The sequence below is a fragment of the Calliphora vicina genome, chromosome 3 (genome assembly GCF_958450345.1).
Source record: "Calliphora vicina chromosome 3, idCalVici1.1, whole genome shotgun sequence".
Taxonomy (NCBI): Eukaryota; Metazoa; Arthropoda; class Insecta; order Diptera; family Calliphoridae; genus Calliphora; species Calliphora vicina.
The window spans coordinates 42,674,063-42,697,401 of NC_088782.1; positions in this window are offsets into that span (position 1 = coordinate 42,674,063).

A 23,339-nucleotide genomic window follows, 5' to 3' on the forward strand; every position below is an offset into this window, starting at 1 on the left:
TTTGAACGACATCAATACAAGTACAATTCATATACAAATACATAGTACGTCAATACATTAGTGCAGGTTAATTCGGTTACTTTCCATTATACGATTCTTAAACAGGATTTTAACTTATACAAGTAAAATAGGTCTGTCCGGCTGTGCCGAATCTTATAATCCGCTCACTAAAGTCTAATTTAAGATAAATATTGAAAACAATTTTTAAATTAAGTGAAATTATATTCTGATTAAAAAAAATATTTTGACCCCTTGTCGGTCCGAATTTCTAGGGCGTTACATGGGGTATGAGTGACTTAAAAATGCGGGATCTTTTTTTTAAATTTTTAGCTTTTATTTTGAAACATTTGTACATACATATAAATTTATTCAAATTATGGGGAATTGCTATGACCTTTTCACATCTTTCTGGCAACATATGGATTCCGAGCCAAAATAACTGCTTCGATCGAAACAAATAGTAGTCGGACGGGGCAAGGTCGTAACTATAAAGCGGGTGAGGTAAAACTTCCAAACCACTTCATTCTAAATAGTTTTTAACAAGTATTGCAACAGATTTATGTCTGGCCACATATTCTGGGCCAATGCTCACTTGAAACGAATCAGTTGTGTTCGGTACAGGTCCCCTGTGATGGTCTGGTCAGATTTCAGCAGCTCATAATAGATCAGACCCTTTTGCTCCCACCAAATACAGAGTCTTGGCTTAGGGCCATGGATATTTGGCTTTGGTGTCGATTCGGCTGGTTCGTTTTCACATACGATCTCATACGCTTCGGGTTATCGTAATTGATCCATTTTTCAAATCAAGTAATGATTCAGTGCAAAAACTATTTTCTTTTATAGCGTTGAAACAGCATTTCAGACATACAACATCATCTTTCAAGATATCTCAGCTTCAATTAGTATTGCTGCTCGCAAACCTTTTTGAAATTGGTGCTTGAGTAGCTCCCAATGATTTCGCAAGCTATTGCTGAGTTTGATAACAATCTTCATTCTTGGTCTTCAAACTTTTTTGGCTGGCCTGGGAGATCTTTGTCTTCCTTGTCAAAATGAACCCAACAAACCATATCTCGCACGATCAAAACCGATGGAACACATTCACCATAAGCTTTGGTGAGCAATCACAGATATGTACCCTTCAAAATGGCATACAATTTATTAAAAACAAAACCGAGTTCAAAAGATACGCCATCTATTTGGATCATGTGTATTAAGTTTCCTGATTATAGAAAATTCAAAAAGTACCAATTAAATAACGAAAAAGTACCATTAGTTCTCCCTTTTTGACACTCAGTCTTCTATCCTTGATTATTTCTTTACTCCATTTAAATACTCCATTTTGCCAAAATTGTATGTGACAAATGTATGTCTCAAACGACTCAAATCTGTGTTTATGTGCTCCACAAAAAATATGTTAAAAAAAGTACCAAACTGTTTACCTTAATTTACCCCAATCTACACCTTCCCACTCGAGTTCCAAATAGTTAATTTATGTATGACTAGAAACAAATGATTAAAATTTTATCAAAATTAAGTTAATAATTTTTAATAAAATATATTTTCCCGTTTTTATACCATTCACCTTCATGAGAAGGGTATATATTAGTTTCTCATTCCGTTTGTAATTTCCACAATATAATTTTCCGACCCTATAAAGTATATATATTCTGGATCCTTATATATAGCGGAGTCGATTAAGCCATGTCCGTCTGTCTGTTGAAATCAATTTTCTGAAGACCCCAGATATCTTCGGGATCCAAATCTTCAATAATTCTGTCAGACATGCTTTCGAGAAGTTTCCTATTTAAAATCAGCAAAATCGGTCCACAAATGGCTGAGATATGAGGAAAAAACCAGGACAACCTCGATTGTTGACCTACATATATCTGGATTAATATAGACAATATGGATATCTAATAATGGACCTACAATGGGTCAAAATCGAAAAAAAATAATTTTTAAACCCGAATTTTTTTTCACCAAAAACAAATTTAAAAAACCCAAAAAAAATTTTTAAAATTAAAAAAAAATTTAAAAATTTAAAAAATAATTTTAAAATTTAAAAAAAAAAATTTTAAATTTAAAAAAAAAAAAATTTTAAATAACAATTTTAAAAAATATTTTTTACAAAAAAATTTAAAAAAACAATAGCTCTGTTACTTGTTATCTCTAAAGAGTTCCAATTCCGAAAAGTACCGAATCTATATTTGGCATATTTTGATATGTAAATAATACAATTTTAAATTTATTTCTATTTTTATTGGTTTTAAGCATAAATAGGATGCCAAAAAGTACCAAAACATAGCTTTTTCCCGTTTTCTCCCCTAAAAGATTAAAATTTCAAAAAAGTACCAGATACCTGTCTGGTAACAATGGCGATGTTTAATTAGTCAGTCTCTCAGTAATGTTGATGAGATTTTACATCATTTTACTACTCATTAAGGCAAAAATACAACCCTAAATTAAACAAATAGTTGCTTATTTATAAAGAGTAACCAAAACTACGCAAATACTCGAGTAATAAGTACCCACATATCTGAGCAACATAATAAATACACGAGCATTGGCATACGATTGACAAAACAAAGTTTGTTCATTAATTAAAGCCAAATAAAGAAATTAACTAAATTGAAATGTATTTATTTAATTTATATAGCTTTTCATGTTGACTGGCGTCTACCAAAAAACATAACATAGACTTCGAGGTTCAAATAGGTTTCAGATACAAAAACAAAAACTGAATGAAAATAAATTCTTGCCAATCAAATGTACAAACACTTTTTCACTAACAAGATTTCGTCTATTGGCAACTGCTAACTGCCAGTGTTATTTCGTTTAGTTCATACAGTTTAAAAGAATTTCTTACAAATTTGTTTTTGCTTTAAATTAATTTAAAAATAGTCACATTACGACGAGACATTGTGAAACGCAATTTTTTGCATGGTTTCTGAGAGATTTCTACTTTAAACAAAAAAAACTAAGCAACGATCATTAAGTGAAATAATTATTTTTGTTTGTTTTTGGGAGAGCGAACCATTTGTTGCCGGTAAAAATACTTTTTAGTCATGATGCAGAGTAATTTGTGTGGTTTATTTTGCACGAGGTAAACATGGAATTTATAATGTACTACAAATGAATTTTTAATTTATAATAATGTCTTCATCGCAATAATAAAATAGTCTGAGTAATGAAGTATACGTTTTTGAATGTACTCGTATTATTAATAAGCACAGAGAATTTGAAAACAGAGAGCAAAATAAAAATAACCAGTTAATGAAACTAGTTATTTACAACGAATTGTATAAACCCTATACTACTTAAATCAAACTTTTATTGAAGACTTTATAATTAAACTAATCTATAATATCTGTCATTTATTCTCGCTTAGTTATTGAACATTGTAGTCTGAACATTAAAGTTTTTTTGCTTCGAAACTGTCGAATTTTTTGCGGGAAGTTTTGCTTTACTTCTTTATTTTGAAAAAAAAGTTCGGCTGAAGCACACCGATTACTTATGGTGAATGTGTTCCATCGGTTTCGACAGGCAGGATTCATCCGAAAGCAAGGAAATTGGGTACCAATTTGAACGCTATAAAAGAAAATAATCTTTGCACCGGTCCTATCTATTATAAGCTGCTGATATCTGGCCAAATTATCACTGAGATATATTATCGAACACAACCAATTCGTTTAAAGCAGACATGAAACCGTAATATTCCATCATGACAATGCTCGGCCTCATGTTGCAATACCTGCTGAAAAGTATTTAGAATGAAGTGGTTGGGAAGATTCGCCTCACCCGGCTTATAGTCCAGATATTGCCCCGTCCGACTACTATTTTTTTTTTTTGATCGATGCAGAACGCGCTTTTTGGGATACGCTTCACTTCAGAACAGAGTATCAGAAATTGGCTTAATTCGTTCTTGGCCTCAAAAGATGAGCAGTTCTTTGTCACGGAATCTGCCAGAAAGATGGGAAAAGGTCATAGCTAACAATGGCCAATATGTACTTTGAATAAAATAAAAGCTAAAAAATTTGGAAAAATACTCGCATTTTTAAGTCATTCACCCATTAAAATTCATAAACTCAATTTCATTTAAAATAATTAGTCTTTCATTAAGCGCTTTCCATATTTAAATATTAATAAAATTCCCATTACTGAGGACCATAAACCAGGCTGAATTTGATCAATTGCATAGGTTATTTTGGCTCTGAGGGCCGAAAGATCTCTGTGGCCTGTTTACATCACCTCCACGTGAGTTGGCCATGCCCTCAAATCGTTGGTGTCCATATCAACCAAGTCATGCCAAAATAAGGACGGTGATGGCTTGGCCAACGTCATTCTCAAAGAAATATGGACCGATGACGCCACCAGCCCAAAATCCACAAACAGTGACTTTTTCGGAATGCGACAATTTTGTTTGTTAACGTACCCAGCCATCCAGAAAAGGGTCTAAACGTTGAATATAATATTTTGATGAAAGTCAGGGTCAGTTTCCAACTCATCCTATTCGCATGTTCAGCGAACACTTCGTTTTCTGTAGGGTCATTTGAATTTTGTTCTTGTGAGCGACATGAAATCGAATTCCTCGTCTTCTGCACACTGACAGCGACGATGCATTCCTCAGATCTTGCGTTTCGTTGTCATACGGGTATTGCTTCATTGTATACTGAACCAGTGGACTGAAATTTATTCACCACACTGTAGGACGATTATGGTGAGCATAAAATGGGCGAAGCACATGGAATATTGTCCGAACAGAAACCCATTTTGATAAAAAAAATCCGTCCATGGCGATTTGGAAAAAAACAAACTGAATAAATAGTAATGCAAATTCAGAATCCCTCTATATGATCAGTCAGGCGTGGATCCAGGGGGTGAAAAAAGAAAATTCACCCCCCGCCAAACCCGAAAAGGTTTAATATAAAAAAGGAAAAAAGAAAAATGTAAAATAAATTTTACTTATTTCCCCCCTACCCCCAAATGGTTGACCTGGATCCATGCCAGTGATCAGAGCTTTGAATTAATTATTTCAGTCTGAGCTTAAAAAAATTTCAGCAATCCATTCCATAAAATCATACATTCAACGGCTTTTATTTAAAAAGAATTCATTCATTATCTAAAGCTAATTTGTAATGGATTTCAATTAACAAAAATATAATGATTCAATGAATAGTTAATTCTATAAATAATTGTACGTTTGAAGTACTTGGTTAAGAAAAGAATTTAATATGATTTTAAAAATTAAATTAAGAATTAGTTCTTCAGAACTTTTATGTGTGTATCAACCAACACCGGTTTTAGATAATAAAACATTTAGGTGCTTCCAAAAATATTGTTACGAAATTGTACTTGAATTCAAATATAACGATTTTAAGGGCATTTAAAAGTAGCATAATGCTTTCAAATAACAGTGCTGTAATAGCAAACTGTAACATATCTGTGGGCATTATTAAATAAAAGCTTTCAGTTGACCATTGATCGTAAGTTGGCAACGCTGTTTGAATTCGAATATTCAGTTAAAGAACATTGTAGAAAGTACACCACAGATGGCGTATGATCTAGAATATTCGAACTTTGACAGTTAAAGAGCAATCTAGAGTGCAGATGGCAGTGTTATAAATAGTGGCAGAGGTTGCAGTCATTAGTCAGTTTATCAGAGACGCTATTTGAATAAACATCAACTGAGTGCCTTAAAGTGTGCTGTATTTTTCAAGTGAATTCGTATACATTATAAAGTGTCTGTATTTCTGAGAATTTATAAACGTGTATAAAAAAAACATTGAGTGACTATTTAATTCTGTTGTTGAACATTTTAAATAAATAAAGAGTTGTTACAATTTTCAAACTACTAAACGGCTTTTATTTGCAATCAAAAGTATCCGGTTTATTTAAAGGAAATAAACCAGCGTTTTGAAAAGGTTAAAACGTAACAATATGCAAAATTGTTGCAATAGGATGGATATTTTTACCAAAAGAAAAACTTTGTTAGGGTTAGATAAGATTCGACAATATATGTATCTATGACAAAAAGATTTAAAAATACCGACATGAGATGAAAAACTTAAATATTTAAAGTTGCTTAACCCCCATTATCATGATGTCTGGTTAAACGGTAACTTAAAAATATATACATCCCAATTATGAATAAAAAATTCCCCGGGAGTTTTTTCCCATTGAATTTACAAAGGAAAAATGGGAAAAGGGATATAACTCTCGGGGAATTTTTATTCATAATTGAGCTGATAATAACGTTAGGTTAAAACTATAAGTTGTGATAATGGGGATAAGTAACATTAATATTGTGTTTTTTAAAAAAATTTAAAAAGCTTTTCCCCAAAACCAGACAATTAAAAGTTTTCTTATGAACTACGAGAGTTCACTTGTATAGGATTTGTATATTGTTGTCTTCTTTACAAACCGACATACATATGTACAAATTTTGAGCTCTGAAGCTTTTTTCAAACTTTGAAACATCAGCTCACTCCATTGGTTAATATAACGAAACCTAAGTGGTAATAATATATTACTAACAGCCATACCTAAATATGAAATAATGCGGCGGCAACGCTGAGCTATTGGAAAATCCAGTTTCCAGTTAGTGAAGTTGTTCTTGTTTATTTTAAGGTTTTTGTTTTTTTGTTGTTTTCTTTACCTATTTATTACGTTACACATGCAAGATATTTGTCATTTTTGACCCTCTTGTTTAGTTATGCTACTTTAGCTGTAACATTGGCGGCAGAAAATGCAATTCCCGACGCTTTTATTTAGGTAAGACTGTAAGAAAATTGTGTATTTTGTTGTTGCTGCTTTAGTATGTGTAAATAAAAGCTTTTAAGTTTCTATTTTTGTATAAAGTGCGTGGTCTCTAGGTGTTGTTTGTTACCAATTGTTCAAGCCATTGAAAATGAAACACTCATTTAAGTAGAGTGACAAAGAAAAACATGTTTAAATAATTAATACTTAAAATTCTCGTTAAAAATAATGTATGCCTAAGGTCTATGTAACTTCTATAGCGAAGCTATGGTGAGGAAGTTGAAACCATAGATTACACATACTAGATTGGAAACTCTTATGTCAAAGACCTACAGTGCCGGTCAAAATAATAGCACCACAGAACCTTAAAGCAATTAACATGGGAAATATTTTTATATCCGTAGTAATTTTAATTGAATATAAGATCTTATTTATAGATTTTTGGTAATTATTCGAACTTTATTTTTTTATATATATAATTTGAAATTATACCCATATTTTGTGCAGTCAAAATAATAGCACCATCGTAAGAAATTGTCGAAAAAAAATATAATATATTTATGTTTTCGTTTTAAAAAATCGGCATAAAATTATAATTCGAAATGAATAAAATTAAAAACAAAAAAATTAATTTTACTTTTCCAATTGTTTTAGTAACAAAAAAAGTGGTGTATGTGAGCTCTAGTTTAAAAAATTATGATTTCTGAACATACAAATTAGCTTAATTCAGAATAAAACTATTTATAGATATTTAGAAATGTTTAGAAATGTTAAAAAAAACATTGCTTTAAAATAAAAAAAGCGGTTGCGAAACCGCTTATCGCTTTTAATCATAACACTCTTGGCCCACCGTTTCGAAAATCAGGCATTTATGTTCTGCATGGTGGTCAAAAGTGACGACAATTCTGCAGTTATTCGCTGACCATTACAAGAACAAAATTTAAATTATTTAAATCCTAGGAAAGTTTCACCAATAACAATCTATTAAAGGTAAAATTTCCAAAGTCGCATTATCATTTTTCAACTTTTCAAATAATTAAATAAATTATATTAGGTTAATTCACAAGGTCTCTTATCATGTCATATTGTCATAATTTCACAATGGTTTTTATTGCTTTTCAAGCCAAAAATGTCCTAAAATAATATTACTCTGTATGTTATGTTTATTGTGTTATCGTAACCAACCAGAAGAGACCTGCGCCGAATGCCTAAGAGTCAGTTAAGCCGATCTGCCGAGTCGTAATATATTAGGACATTATGACAATATGACTGATAAGAGACCTTGTGAATTGACCAATTGTTTGATATCAGATTTTTATAGAATGTCCTCCGAATCCAATTTCAACCAAAATTTTTACAAACACAGAGATTTTAAAAATATAATTTGATCGTGGTTTTTCTATTATAACATTCGAAGAATATATTGAATATGTGGAATAAATAATTCAATATTATATGATCAAATGCTTGATAAAATCATACTCAGATATAAATCAAAGAAATTGTGACCATAGGAATGATATATGGAATGATAAACTGATATAAATTTGAGTTTCAAGCTAAAAGGTTAATGTCGTGTCACAGGATGCGATATCCCCATACAGAATTTTATTAAAAATAGATGGCCAAGAATCACAAAAAGGGTAAAAGGAAACCAAAAATATTTAAGAATTTATTTTGGGGAATGAAAAAATATATTTTTTCATTCAATATTTTATTTTTAATATTTTACTTAATAATAGTAACGTGTTAAGAACGTTACAAACCATAATAATTGTTACTAAATTAAATTTTGTCCTTGATAATTTTTGTTTATTTTAATCGATTTTTATCTTGGTGCTATTTTTTGTCTGGTGAATTTCTTAGGTATTTATATATTACAAGCTGTCCCGCTTTACGTGGTCCTGTCTAAAATTTTATTGAATCTAAACCATCCGGAGAACCACTCAAACACACACAAAAAATTTCATTGAAATCGACCCAGCCGTTAAGGAGGAGTTCAGTTACTAACACACGTACAAAAAGATGTAGTTTTTCTTTAAAATTTGCATCTAATTTACAAAATTATTTTTAATGTTTGAAAGTTTATTGAATTAAGTATAAATTTATACAATAACAAGAAAAATTAATTTAACAGTTTTTACGTAATATTATTATATAATAATATGATTGTCGTGGTGCTATTATTTTGACCGCAGCTGTAACATAGTTGTCAAAATTTTAAATGGTGAGAATATATTAGAAAAAAAAAACTATGTGAAAATAATTTTTTTTTTGGACTTTTTTTTTCTAGTTTTCGCTCTTTGCGTATTTCTGTATGGTTGAACCTTTTTGGGAAAGTTGATACATAAATATTGATTTTCAATTAAGCCTCTTAACAATTTGTTGCCAACTACTTGAAACACTAAAAATATTAGATGAGTGAAGGTAGAGTGTCAACGAAAAACATGTGCAAAATTTTAGCATACACAAAATTATTATTCAAACGTTCAAACATATAGATGGATGTATATTAGTCATTGTATAAGCAAACAGAATGTCAAAAGAAAGATGATTTTCGGATTAGAAAACAGACGGCAACTAGAAAATTGTTTTTTTAGAGTGTTTCAAAGCATTTTTCCAATTTAAAGAAGAGAAAATTATCAGCTATATAAAATATTTTCACATTTTTTTTAATTTACCATAAATATAAAGGATGATTAATTTTTGGGGAAATGGTGAAATTTTGTTGATTTCAATATTTAAAGAAATTTAAAAAAAAAAACAGAATTAATTAATTTTAATAAAAATCAATAAAATTTGTTTAAATTCTACTCAAACTGGGCATAAAAATAATAAAAACACTTTGATCAAGTGACGTACTGAGAAAAAGTTACGTCATAATGGTTTTATTTCGTTTGTTTTTGATACTTTTTGTTTGTTTTTGTTATTGTTGTTGGTTTTTGAGACAACAATGTGAAAGCTTATATCATAACAGAATGAGAAGAGAAGAGCAAGCAGTTATTCATACATATTTGTAAACATAAATACGTATGCATGTATAAATGTAAATATGTAAATAAGAATCATATTGAAAGTATGCAGGTTTTTTTCATGTAAAATGTAACTGTAGGTTTGTGCGTGTGTACATGTAAATATGTTGCCATTTTTTTTTTGTTTAATCTCGTGCAGTTAAAATTTTTTCTTTTGTTTCTTTTCCATTTAAACATGTGAATGTACTGACTGTCTCACTCACCTTAAGTTGTTGTTGTTTTTGTTTCGGGGGTTTTTCAAATAACGGTATTTGCACTAAACACAAATCTAAGGCGTCAAAGGCTTAAAATAGTACTAGTCGTAGGTTGTTTTTGTCGTTTTTATAGTTTATTTTTTCGTTTATTTTTTTTATATTCTAAAAGTTAACTTTAGTTTATTGCACTTTTGGTCTTAAAAGTTTACTAGGTAGATTTATTCGGTTGTTGTTCTATATAATTTTAAATGTTTTTCTATTTATTCATACAAAAAAAAATACCAATAAGAGTAGTAGAGCAAAAAATAATGATTAATAATTCCAAAGTCTATTAAAAGGTGGTTATTGATTTAATTTTTAATTTATTAAAGTTTTGTATAGTGAATATTCTTTTGTAATTACCAAGTTTTATTTAAACACTTCTTTTTTCAATTTAAAAATTTACTTTTTAATAAATTCCTTTAAATTTATACTGGCACAACTAACAAAAATGTATTTTCGTCATCCACTGAATTTCGTTCTCTTTGCACAACTGATGATTGTGCAGGTTGTGTATTTTTACCCTCATACAAAATGTTAGTACGATGTATATGTTGCTGTCTGGTTTTACGGTTATTGCTCATCATGTCGTCTATTGTATTTTGTTCTCGACTTCTCTTTTTCAACTCTCTTTGACTCTGTTTCGTTTACCCTATGGTTTGTCATCAAAATTCTCTTGTTATGTCTGTTTGTTTTGCTCTTTAGAGGTGTTTTTTTTTTGTTATTTATTCGATTAGTTTTATTAATGTAAAATCGTTACCATTAATAGAGTGCTGGTGTATGTGTTTGTTTTTAAATAGAAGCTTCATTTTAATTTAATAAAAAATGTATTTTTAAGCCTGCATTGGCATGTTGTTAGTTGATGCGTATGATTGATATAAATTTGTTATTATTAGAAATATGTATTACTCATACGTGGGGGATTAGTGAAAAAAATTTTATTTAAATGAAAAATGTCTCAAATAAAAAAATAATTTAAATAAAATAATGACTGGGAATGTTGAATGTTCATTAGAGTGACAAACAGTTGTATGGAAAAAAATGTTTGTTAAAATTTTAACGTGTCTCAGGCCACTTGAACAAGAAATTTAGGAAAAAAAATTAACATACATATCGAGCCCTTAGCGCGACATTTTAAAATTTTTTTTTATTGCAGAAATTAAAATTTTATGGACCGACTGATATTTTAGCGTTCTCAGAATATCAAAATTGTTAATAACTTCAAAAATATAGGGGGTAAGATTTTATCGTAAGTCAATGTTTACGTTTTACTGTAAACTTATTTTATCGTAAGCGACACACAGTGGTATAGAAAAAAAAGAAGGAAATAAATCTTCGAAATGGTTAGATTGGTTTGAATGAAATTTCACATGCGTAAAGAAGAAGTGTTGTTGACTTTAAGTTTTGAACGTGGACCTCATGGGCTCACCAGGGGCGCGACAAAGGGCCCTAAAAGTAGGACACCTCGGGTATGTTACATTTTTAAAACGATATTATTTCTTGGTTTGAGTTCCGATTTCAAAAAAATTACACATATAGAATTCTCATTGAGCACTACAAAAAATCTATCAATTATCTCTTATAGCTTAGGAGATATTCGAATTTGAAAATTAAATTTTCAACATTTTTAACCATCCTACTCCAGTTTTTTGATAACAGCGTATCCAAATATTATCCCGATTTTCTTCAGTTTTCTTTTATTGGACTAACAACACATGTATGTGTCAAATAGAAAAAGAATTGTTTAAAAATAATGACTAATTCCAAAGTTATATGCATTTGAATTTAAAAAATTCGATTTTTCGCAATTTTTTTGGAAAAAATAACTTTTTTTCTTTTTAAGTTATCGCAAAAAATTTCTAAGAGGATGTATAAGAAATTTCTACTTTCTGAAAGCTAAGTTTTCATAAAATATTTTAAAGGAAAACAAATTTCAAAATTGTTGTTACCGAGGGGACCAGGTCCTTTCAAAAAACACCTATTTTTTATGTAAAATAAAACTTTAGGGCAAAAATTCTCAAATCGCATTTTCGATATCAAAAAATATTAACCGATTTTAGGTGGCTCAATATGTTTTTAATTATTTTGCATAGGGTCCCGATAACCCCGACCCTGGTATGGATATTATAGCCAAAAAACTAAAAATTCCAATTTTTGGAATTTTTCAACACTTTTTTGAGAATTGTGGGATTGCTGATAATAAATTTCGAAATTCGTTTTTATTTTTCCATTTTAAATAGAAAAATCTACATAACCGTGAAATTTCATTAAAAACTATTTATAAATAATGCAAAATCTATGCAAAAATTCAATAAAAAACATTTTTTGTCATATTTTTCAATAAAGTATTCCATGAATTTTTAATTGTCAAAAGTTATAAATATTTTTGAAAAATAGGCAAATAGCTTCAACGAAATTATATTATATGGCATCATAACATTTTTAATTCTATGTATAAATTTCAAAATAATCAAAAAAAAACCTTCTCCTGTAAAATTTGTGTTTTGTCGCTTACGATAATTTGGCGCTAAGGGCTCGATATTACGGGAAAAATTAAAATAAAAGCTAATTTTTACTTGTATATGAATTTTTGTCTTCGTAGGATACCGTTAACCTAATCGCAAGTATGACCAAAAAAAAATTGTTTTTTTAACGGCTGTTTCGAATCTCCATTTTCAAATTTTTAAAAATTTTGTTAAACAAATTTCTGAATTTTTTGATAACCACATTGTGATTTATTGAGATCATAATAGGAAATAAAAATGTGAACAAATTATGTCAATAGCTCTTACAGTTTTTCCGTACCTGCGATTTAAATTTTGCAATTTTCAAGAAAAACTAATTTTTTGTCCATATTTTGGCGAATGAGCCCATTTTCCTAACTGTTATTAATTTTAAGTAAAACCTGTTCAAAATATTATAGTCCGGGTAATTCTAAATATAGTCTGAAACTTTTACTAAAATCGGATGACATTAACCCTTAAATCGTGAAGGTCAAAGGTCAAATTGTTCAATATTTGGAATTTCTAATGAAAAGATAGCGAAATGTTATATATTTTGGGCTGATTTTAATGAATCTTGAGGAAAATATACATTGGCGTCTAAAATTTACAACAATAGTGCAAAATTGGATTTTAACCTTTAAGAGCACTTGGGGTCAAAATGGCTGTGTTTTTCGTGATTTTAAAAGTTAATTGTCATTTAAATCCCACTTTACATTAAGCATTAATTTCCATTTTTGTGCTGTGGATATAAATATTAGACTTCATGTTATATTTTTCTTAAGTTCCATCAAAATCGGCTCAAAAATAAATAACATTTCGCTATCTTTTCATTAGAAATTCCAAATATTGACAAATTTGAACTTTGACCTTCACGATTTAATGGTTAACGTCTTTCGATTTTAGTAAAAGTTTCAAACTATATTTAGAATTATTCTATATTCTGAACAGGTTTTACTAAAAATTAAAAACAGTAAGGAAATCGGTCTCATTCGCCAAAATATGGCCAAATAATTAGTTTTTCTCGAAAATTTATGAAACAATATTTGGTCTTCAAACAAATCATAATCAAGTATCCCGGAGGAACATTTATAGGGGGACTAGTTGCATTCATGAAACGATATTGACAATTTTCAATATCAAACAGTAGAGAGTATTTGTGGAAAATTTCAGCCAAATTTCCTTTCGTTTGAACAGGCATAGTTTGATCTTCTTAGAATCTTATGGGGAGCCAGAATGAACATAACATAGAAAATCAATATACCTCTTTTTTGATGGTGAGTATAAAAATTAGATTGAAACCGCACTTTGAACTTCGATAGAATCCAAACCATAGCAAATTTAAACATTTCGTGTTCCAAATTTCAATAAATGTGGATGTGGTAAGATACGATACCTGGCGAAAAATGTTGTTTCCTCCCTATAGATGTTTTGTGAACATTATTGTTTTTTTATTTTTAATATTTTAAAAACTTTATAAATTTATGGATATTGTGCATATTTTTGTATGACTTCATAATTATTTTAAAAATGTAATTAGGTCATTAATCAATATTAAGTGATTGCCTTGAATTTCTATTTCTGATTTCGATAGAGTATATTAAGGTGCAAACAATTATTTTTAATTTGAAATTATGAATAATTCTTTTTAGTTCGCGAATTTAATTATAATTTTGGAGAAAAAATAAAAATTAGGAATTACCATAAAATATGGTTAAGTTTTTAGCTTTTAAAAACGGTGGTTTATTTCCGTATTATTTTAATTGCAATTAAAAGCCATCAGTAGTTTAACAATTTTAACAACTATTTATTTATTTATTTATTTATTTAAATTAACACAACAATTTAAATAGTCACTCTCTTTAAAAACACACTTGTATTACAGCATTAATACTGACTGCACAGCAAATGTTACTATGTATTTATATACACAGTGCCATCTTCTAGTTGTTTCATAAATTATCTAATGGACATGTTTTATTTCCACAATGATCACCTAGAGATTTTAGCAGCTTTAATGTTAATGTTAGCATCTTTAACAGTTAATGTTGTTATTCTTATTAACAGGGAAACCAAAATATGCAAATGCATGTTTTCTGGTGAGTCTAATGGATAAGATTTTTACACGCTTCAGAACTATTTAAGAATTTTGGCATCGATATGGTAGTGCATATTTTTGCATATTTTACCCTTAAATGCATATTTTTGCATATATTTGTTTTAAGAGCATATTTATGTCATATTTTTGAATTTTAGAACATATTTTACTGTTTAATAGCATATTTTGACTTTATCAAAAACTAATTTTGTCTTACTTTTTTTGTCGCTGTTGTGTTACAGGTTTTTACCTCCTTTGTTTAAAATTCAAATTGTATGCCTTTTTTAATGTAAAATAAGCACTATTTTAATAATAGCGTCATCTAAATATCAAATTTTAGTTGTAATTCAAACTTAACCATTCTAAGTGTTAAACCATTGTACAGGGTTATTCCTGTTCTCACTTTCACCATTCACCTTATTTTTGAAAGCACAATTTCAACAATGGTATCTAATTTTCTCAGAATTTCTTATTAGAAATGTTTACACGTAATTGGTTTAACCTTAATTAGTATATAATTTTCGAAATTTTATTTTATATTATATTGTTGTAATTATGCTTTCAAAAATAGGGTGAATGGTGAAAGTGAGAACAGGAATAGCCATGATTATCTTTTAAATTTGCTCCTATAACATCAATTGATGTCGAAAGAACATTTTCTATGTATAAAAATGTTTTCAGATCCAATAGACAACGATTTTTATTTGAAAATTTAAGTCAACATTTTGTAATTTATTGCAATAATAACCTTATGACTTTATATTTATATAAAATATCATCAACAAATACCTCTCGAGGCCTTTTCATAACTTAAGTTCCTATTGTTTTTATGTTGTATTTATTTTTTGTTATACTTTTTTTTAGTTCTTGTTATTTTTGTTTATTTTATGTTATTATAACTTTTTAGAAATGAATTGTATTGATTTTTTTAAATAAAAGTATATTTTTTGGTTAAAAATTATGTAAAAGAGCATATTTTTTAAATTTTAAGAGCATATTTTAAAGTTTTTACTGCATATTTAAAGCGCTTAAAACGTTTTTTTAGAGCATATTTCCGGTTTCCCTGCTTATTAACAATGTTAATAACAGCGTGATATAGTTAGCAATATCGTGCCTAATGCCGGAATTCCAGGATTATTTTTGTTGTGATTATATTTGTAATGTAAAATCGTTAACTCAAAATTCTGGCTGAGTACATTACTTTTGTTTTATTTTTAAGCTATAACTGTCTAAAGAAATGTTGAAAAATCAATCACGATGATTCGTGACGAATCATATATGTATGTGTCGATATGAGCTAAAAATAAGCAGCAGTCAATCGCATTGGTCATTCGCATAAAGCTAATGATCGTCTCAAACAAATAACTTTCTTAACATTCAAAAAATCGGATTGATGGGTCATTCGTCGTAGTGTTAGCAACGGTACCGTGAAATAACTCCCAAATGAAATAACTCACCACGAAAAGATGAAATAATACCCAACAAATTTTTCATACAACTTTGGACTTATTTCATTATGAAACAACTCCTAACGCATAGGGAGTTATTTCATAATTTTTTGTTGGGAGCTATTTCATAATGCAATAACTCCCAAAGAAATTTTTGTTGGGTTTTTTATTTAATTTTATTTTGACAATTAGCAGTTATTTCACTGTATTGGGAGTTATTTAATTTTTGTTGGGTTCTACTTTGCAAAAGCAGAACCAAAACCCGGCTTCGCTCAGAAAAGTTTTTTTTTACATCGTCGGTCTTTGTCAGATTGCAACTTTTATGAGCGAAGCCAGATTTTGATACACCCCGGAGGAGAAAATCTTAGCGCCCGGCCGAAGGCCGGCAATGCAAAAAACTTTTCTGAGCGAAGCCAGTGTTTGATACACCCCAGAGGAGAAAACCTTAGCGCCCGGCTGAAGGCCGGCAATGGAAAACAAATTTTCTGAGTGAAGCCAGTTTTTGAAACAGCCCAAGGAGTAAAACTTTGCTTTACGCCATAGGCCCGCAATGCAAAAAATGTTTGGTAAGCGAAGAATAATTTCACTTTTGAAGTTCCTTTTTTTAGATTACATAAATAAATTGCTTCAGATTGGGAATTATTTCCTTTCTATTGGGATTTATTTCATTGCGATTTATTTCGCTTTTTTGGGAGTAATATTTTTAAAATTATGAAACCGCCGATTATTGGGAGTAATTTAATTTTACCCTTTGGTAGTTAATTTATTTTTCAAGTTTGGGAATTATTTCATTTTTGATGGGAATTATTTCATTGGGACTTGTTTCATTGGGAGTTATTTCATTTGGGAAATATTGACTGGCTTAAATACTTTAACTTGCCTAAGGACACTTAAAAAGACAAGATATACAAATTTTTTACACAAAATATATTTTTACAACATTTTCTTTTTATTTGGCCATTTCATTTCAATTTTTCCCAAAAGTATTTTCAATAAATAAAAACCTAAACCTGACGACACAGAGTCTAATCCGTACATTATTTTTATTTACACAACCAAAATAAAAACAAAATAATAAAAAAAAATATATTAAAAATGGTATCAAAAGAATTCCTCAAGCGAAGCATAATAGAAAAATGTATAGTGCCACCACCAATCATCCTTTCGCGCCCACACCCACAAAAATACAAAAGTAAAATGAAAAAATTCCTATACAATCACCATGCATTTAACCACTACATTGGCATTTTCTTGTGTTATGTCATCAACAAATTGAAAGAATGAAAGAGAATGAAAAAGAGAGTAAAATGTTACTCTTACATACTGTAAATGCTATACAGATAGATTGCATACATACATATATAATTTTATGGGAGCTTTTCTTATGTAAAAATCCTTGAACCTTTGACCTTGTTTTGAAGAAAGTAGAAAAAAACTCGAAAGCTTCCCGCACAGATGTTATGTAATTGAAAACATCAACAACAATAAAACCAAAAAGAAATACTCTGTCGACATACTCTTGCCATAAACATTAATATTTTCATATTTTTATTTATTTTATTTTTACGCAAAAGCGGTTTATGTAACCATATTTTAAGATGCTTTTATCCTTCTGTGTAATGTAAATACTACTTAGCTATGAATGTATGTACATTAGGTTGGCCCCATTTGTATGGATGATAAATAAGCTGTCGATGTTCCTCAACTAAAATGAAAGTTTAGTTTATTTGAGGGGACCATTTATCAAAATGGAAATCTATGAAATATTAGTATCATGTGAAAGGCGCTTTCTGAATTCTCATCCAAACCTAAAAACATTCAATGTTTTGTAATTTTTGTTAAATTTTTTTTTAAATTTTGACATAGAATTATTTTAAGTAATTAGTTTAAATTAATACATTATAAACTTCATATAAATTCACTGAAACGGTTTTTTCCATTTTCCAAAATTCCGTTTAGTTCGAATTTTATTTGAATTTGAATTACGTAATATTAATCACAAAGAAAATATGATAAATAAATGACATATTGTTACGTTTTTACCCTTTAAAAACGTTGAATTTTTACCTTTAAAGAAACAGGATTCTTTTAATTGCAAATAAAAGCGATCAGTAGTTTACAAATTTTAACAACTCTTTATTTATTAAAATCTGCACAACAATTTAAATAGCCACTCTCTTTTAATACACACACTTTAAAAACACACTGGTAATAAATTTGAAGTTAATTACAATAGCTCTGAGGATATACTGACTCCTCTGGAACTCGCTGTTACTATTTATTCGATACATTCAAATTAAATTCGAACTATACTAAATTTAAAAAAAAACGGAAAAACCCATTTCGGTTCGATATTATATGAGGTTTATAAAATATTTTTTAAAACTTACCCCCATTTTCCCAATATCTGGTAATCTTTTTTCGTAACGATAAACCTCCAATTAACATTTTTGTATGAGAACTGTCAGTTTATCGTCACGATAAAAAAATAACCAGAGATTGAGAAAATGGGGGTTATTCTTTTAAATAATTAAAAAGATTTTAAAAAATCCAAATCGTTCGAATATTTTTGGACTTACAGGATCATATTAGGACTCATTAAACCATTTTGGGAAACGGTATATTAAAATGAATTAGTTGGGAACATCCACATTTGGAGCCATCCTAATGTACATAGTTCAACTGTATCAGTTTTTTCATACAAACATAAAAAATTGCAGTTCTTTATACATTAATATTTGTGTTCATTAAGGTGACACCTATTCTATTGTTTTTCTTAAATAAGACTTTGAAATAAATAACTTAGTGGGCGAAATATGGGTTTGAATTGACTTTTAAATGTCCTTCCTCATAATATACAGGCCTGTCACAGAATTCCATTCCGATCGAAAGTGAAATTAATTCCGGATTTTGCTTCTTCAGGAAAAAAAACGAAAATTTCCTTCGGAATGAAACCACTTTCAGTTTTCAAAGTAGAATTGATATTTCTTTGTAATTATTTGTTTTTCTAAAATTTTTAATCAATTTCTGTACCAAAAGCTTCCTTTTTGTTTTAATATAAAAAATGTTGTGAAATTTAAATCAGAAATATGGAATTATTAAATATTTTTCGAATTAATAAATTACACGGAATCTGAAGAACCTAAAACAAAATCGATCGGAATAAAAAGTACGAAATTGAAACCATTCCGAACAAAATGTGTGACAGGCATGATATTGTTGCTGACCTTTATTGTTTGAAAATATAAACGTAATTAATAAGGGTCCTCATGTAAACGCTTAAAAGCCTCGCAAACTGTGCAATCTGTGCATTTTTACACTCTCGCAAATGAACTGTCAAAAAATGTATGGAAATTCGTTTGCACAACTCCGATAAGTTTGCGCGACAATTTCGACTCGCAAACTTGAATTTATTGTGCAATTGATGAATCAGCTGCTTTTGTTTACTTTTATTTATAAAAAATAAAAATCAAATAAAATACATATGTATGTACGTATAAATATTTTGTGCATGTGAAAATTGTGTATCTTTGGAACAGAATGATTGGATTGAATGGCATTGTGTATGTAAACATTAACCAACAGCTAGAACATAAACAAATTCTTCCAAAATATGTATACCATAATTTGTTCCAAAGATTTAACTTTCATTCAACATTTCTAGAATTTAAATTTATAAAATTTTAAATTTTTTTTTTAAGCTTTTGTTGAATTTATTTTTATTTGACAGTTTTATCAAATAGAGAGAAATTTAATGTATAAACTTGCACAAAATTGAAAAGGTGGGTTCATGAAACACGTCGCGCAAATTTGCACAATTGAACAAATGGGAAACTTAAGGGTTTAAATGAATACCCTTAATGTAATTGTTATTTCTTTTTGGTCGTAAATTTTAAATAAATAACAAAATAACGAAAAGATACGAATCATGACCGGTATAAAAAAAGGACATACTAAAAAATAGAGAATTTATCATAGATTTTTTATTTTTTTCTTATTTCTAAAACCAATATTTTCTTCGAAATTGATCGTATGGTCTAATGATGCCTCCAGCCTAAAATCCAGCACTAAGACATTCCAAACAGTTCATTACCCTATCTAGACGTAGATCCCATTCGTTGCTTTCGCTCCAGTTACTTACTGGGGGTTTACTCCCTAATTCGATTCGAAAGGAAATCTTTTCGAACATTTTCGTTTTCGGATTGAGTTACGCAGTAACCCCCCTGGATTATTCACCGGGCACTGTGGCCGGTGACTTTTCAATCACAGGTATGGAAATATCGCTCATCTGCACTATCTACCCTTCAGGAGGCTCACAAGCCTTGCCTTATTGGAAATGTCAACACAAATCAACTCAAAAACACCACAGCGCTGTCTATGAAATTCCATTATGATATTTCCAATCGTTCACGATTGGAAATATCATAAAGGATGTTTGTATTTTCTTAAACTATTAGCAGGATATGAAACGAAGTTAATATCGATCTGTTTTGTCACCAATCCGAAAATGACCATTAAATTTCATGAAAGAGCAACTCTGTTTTTGTGTCTACTACAATATATTTTATAGCGCCTGAATAGCGGCAATGAATTATGTTTGATACTGATGTTTGAACTATTTTTATACCCTTCACCTTCGTGAGGAGGGTATATAGGCTCGGTTGCTATTTATAATCGGCCCACAAATGGCTGAGATATAAGGAAAACACCGGGAAAACCTCGATTTTTGGCATATTTTTAATCTATATCTGGATTACTAACTCATTAATATTGTCATAATGGATATCTAATGATAGATATTTTAAAGTCCATTGCAACGATGTATATAAAGCTATAGTAAGTTGGACCTACAATGGGTCAAAATCGGGAAAAATATTTTTTAACCAGAATTTTTTGTTCATCAAAAATTTTTTTTGTCATAAATAATTTTTCCAAAAAAAAATTAAAAAAAAATAATTTGGAAAAACCTTTTTTAAATAAAACAAGTAAGAGAGCTACATATATTCGGCTATGCCGAATCTTATATACCCTTTACCAAATTATACTTCAAAATATAAATTTTAAATATTTTTAGGTAAACAAAATTATTTTTTTTTTGCAGTTTTTTAATTTTTTGGAAAAAAAGAATTGTTTTTTAATTTCTTTTTTTAAATTTAAATTTTTTTTTGGTTATTTTTTTTTTAATATTTAGCGAAAGAAAACTTTTGGTGAAAAAAAAAATCGTGTTAAAAAATATTTGTTCCGAATTTGACCCATTGTAGGTCCAACTTACTATGGTTTTATATACGTCATTGCAAAGGTCTTTGAAATATCTATCATTAGATATCCATATTGTCTATATTAATGATTTAGTAGGTCAAAAATCGAGGTTGTCCAGGTTTTTTCCTCATATCTCAGCTATTTGTGGATCGATTTTCTGAAAGCATGTCTGACAGAACTAGATATCTGGGGTCTTTAAAAAAATTGATTTTACCAGACAGACGGACAGACATGGCTTAATCGACTCCGCTATCTATAACGATCCAGAATATATATACTTTATAGGGTCGGAAATGAAAAATTTAGAAATTACAAACTTATAGGGTATCTCATGAAGTTGAAGGGTATAAAAAAAACAATTTCGAAAAGAAAAAATTTTAAAAAAAAAATTTATAAAAAAATTTCGAAAAAAAAAATATTTAAATTTTGTTTACCTAAAAATATTTAAAAAAAATATTTTTAAGTATAATTTGGTGAAGGGTAACACAGCCGAATATGAGCTATATTCGGCTGTGATACTTGTTTTATATACATTTTACGTTTTTTGCCTTTTTCTACTAAACTTCTGAACGAATTTGACCGAATTCGTTTGGCACCTGCAGAATCCGAAAATGACCACCAAATTTAACTGCAATGAGTGTTTGTTATATATTTTGTAAATTAAAGAGTTACTCTGTTTTAGATCTCTACTTCAGTGTGAAAATTTGTTCTAGACTTTCTATATTTTTATTCGTAGCGCCTTAAGGTATGCATTACATTTTAAAGGTAAATACTTGTGTAGCAGGACATTTTTACTAGAATTTACCGTTTACTTTTATAAATAAAACAAATACTTACTTTTTCCATAAACAAGTTTTAAGACGAAGAACAAAAAAACAATTTTATTTTACTTTCCAATTTTATTAAAATGTGTGTTTGTTTACTACAATTTATATAAGTAGTTTTTGGATTTTCTTTTTTTTTATTATATATTTATTAATTTATATAATATTAAAGTTTAATAATGATATTGCATTTGATTAATTTATTAATTATGCTTGTAGTAACATTTAGTAACATTAATTTAAAATTAAGAAAAAAAATATATATAGATACATGTATTTAAATTAAAAAAAAAACTAAGCAATTTCAAAAAAATTCAGTTTTATAAAAATTTGAAGCAAACAAAATTGAAAACAACATATACTAATTAGTTTTTATTTTATTTGAAATTTAAAATGTATATGGCAAAAAATTGTTAATTAATTATTTTTAATCATTACTATAAGTCTAGATTATATAAATTTAATTTATTTATTTAATTTAATATTAGTTTAGAAACATTTATGTTGGTTTGAATTTTAAATAATGTTTTCTTTTATTTATTTTGATGTTTGATGTTTGTTGTTTTTTAACTTTTTATTAAAATATGTTTCTTAAACACTTCATAATTAGTAGTAGTATTTTGAAATCATAGTTTAATGCAGAACACCTAGAACACAGTTGCATTGCATTTAATTGTTTATAACTTTTGGACGTTTTATAAAATTTTAAAATAAAAATTGTGACTATTTTTTTTTTATTTTAACGGAACTAGTGTTTTTCATTTATTAAGGAAAAAATGCAACTTTGTTTTGGGTTTTTGCTGCATTAACTAGATTCGTATTGTTGATTTAAAATACAATAATTTCAGGCATTTTTCTATATTGTTCAGATTATATTGAACAATTACAGATGTTGTTGTATTGAAGACTTTTTTTTGTTTAAATATTATGTTTTGTTTGTTTGTTTGTTTTTTTATAGTATAGTATAATTGGTTTTCATTTTTACATACATACATTTTGTAGCCATTTGTTTAAATATTTATTTATTTAATTGTTATACTAGCTTTTTGTTTTTGTTAAATAATTCCCTGCTATGTTTTGATAACAAATTTTTCTTTATGCTTTTTTTCAATAAGATTGTTTACATTTTATGAGATGTTTTAATAAATTTTATATTTTGTTGTTTAATTGTTAATATTTGTTTTAAAT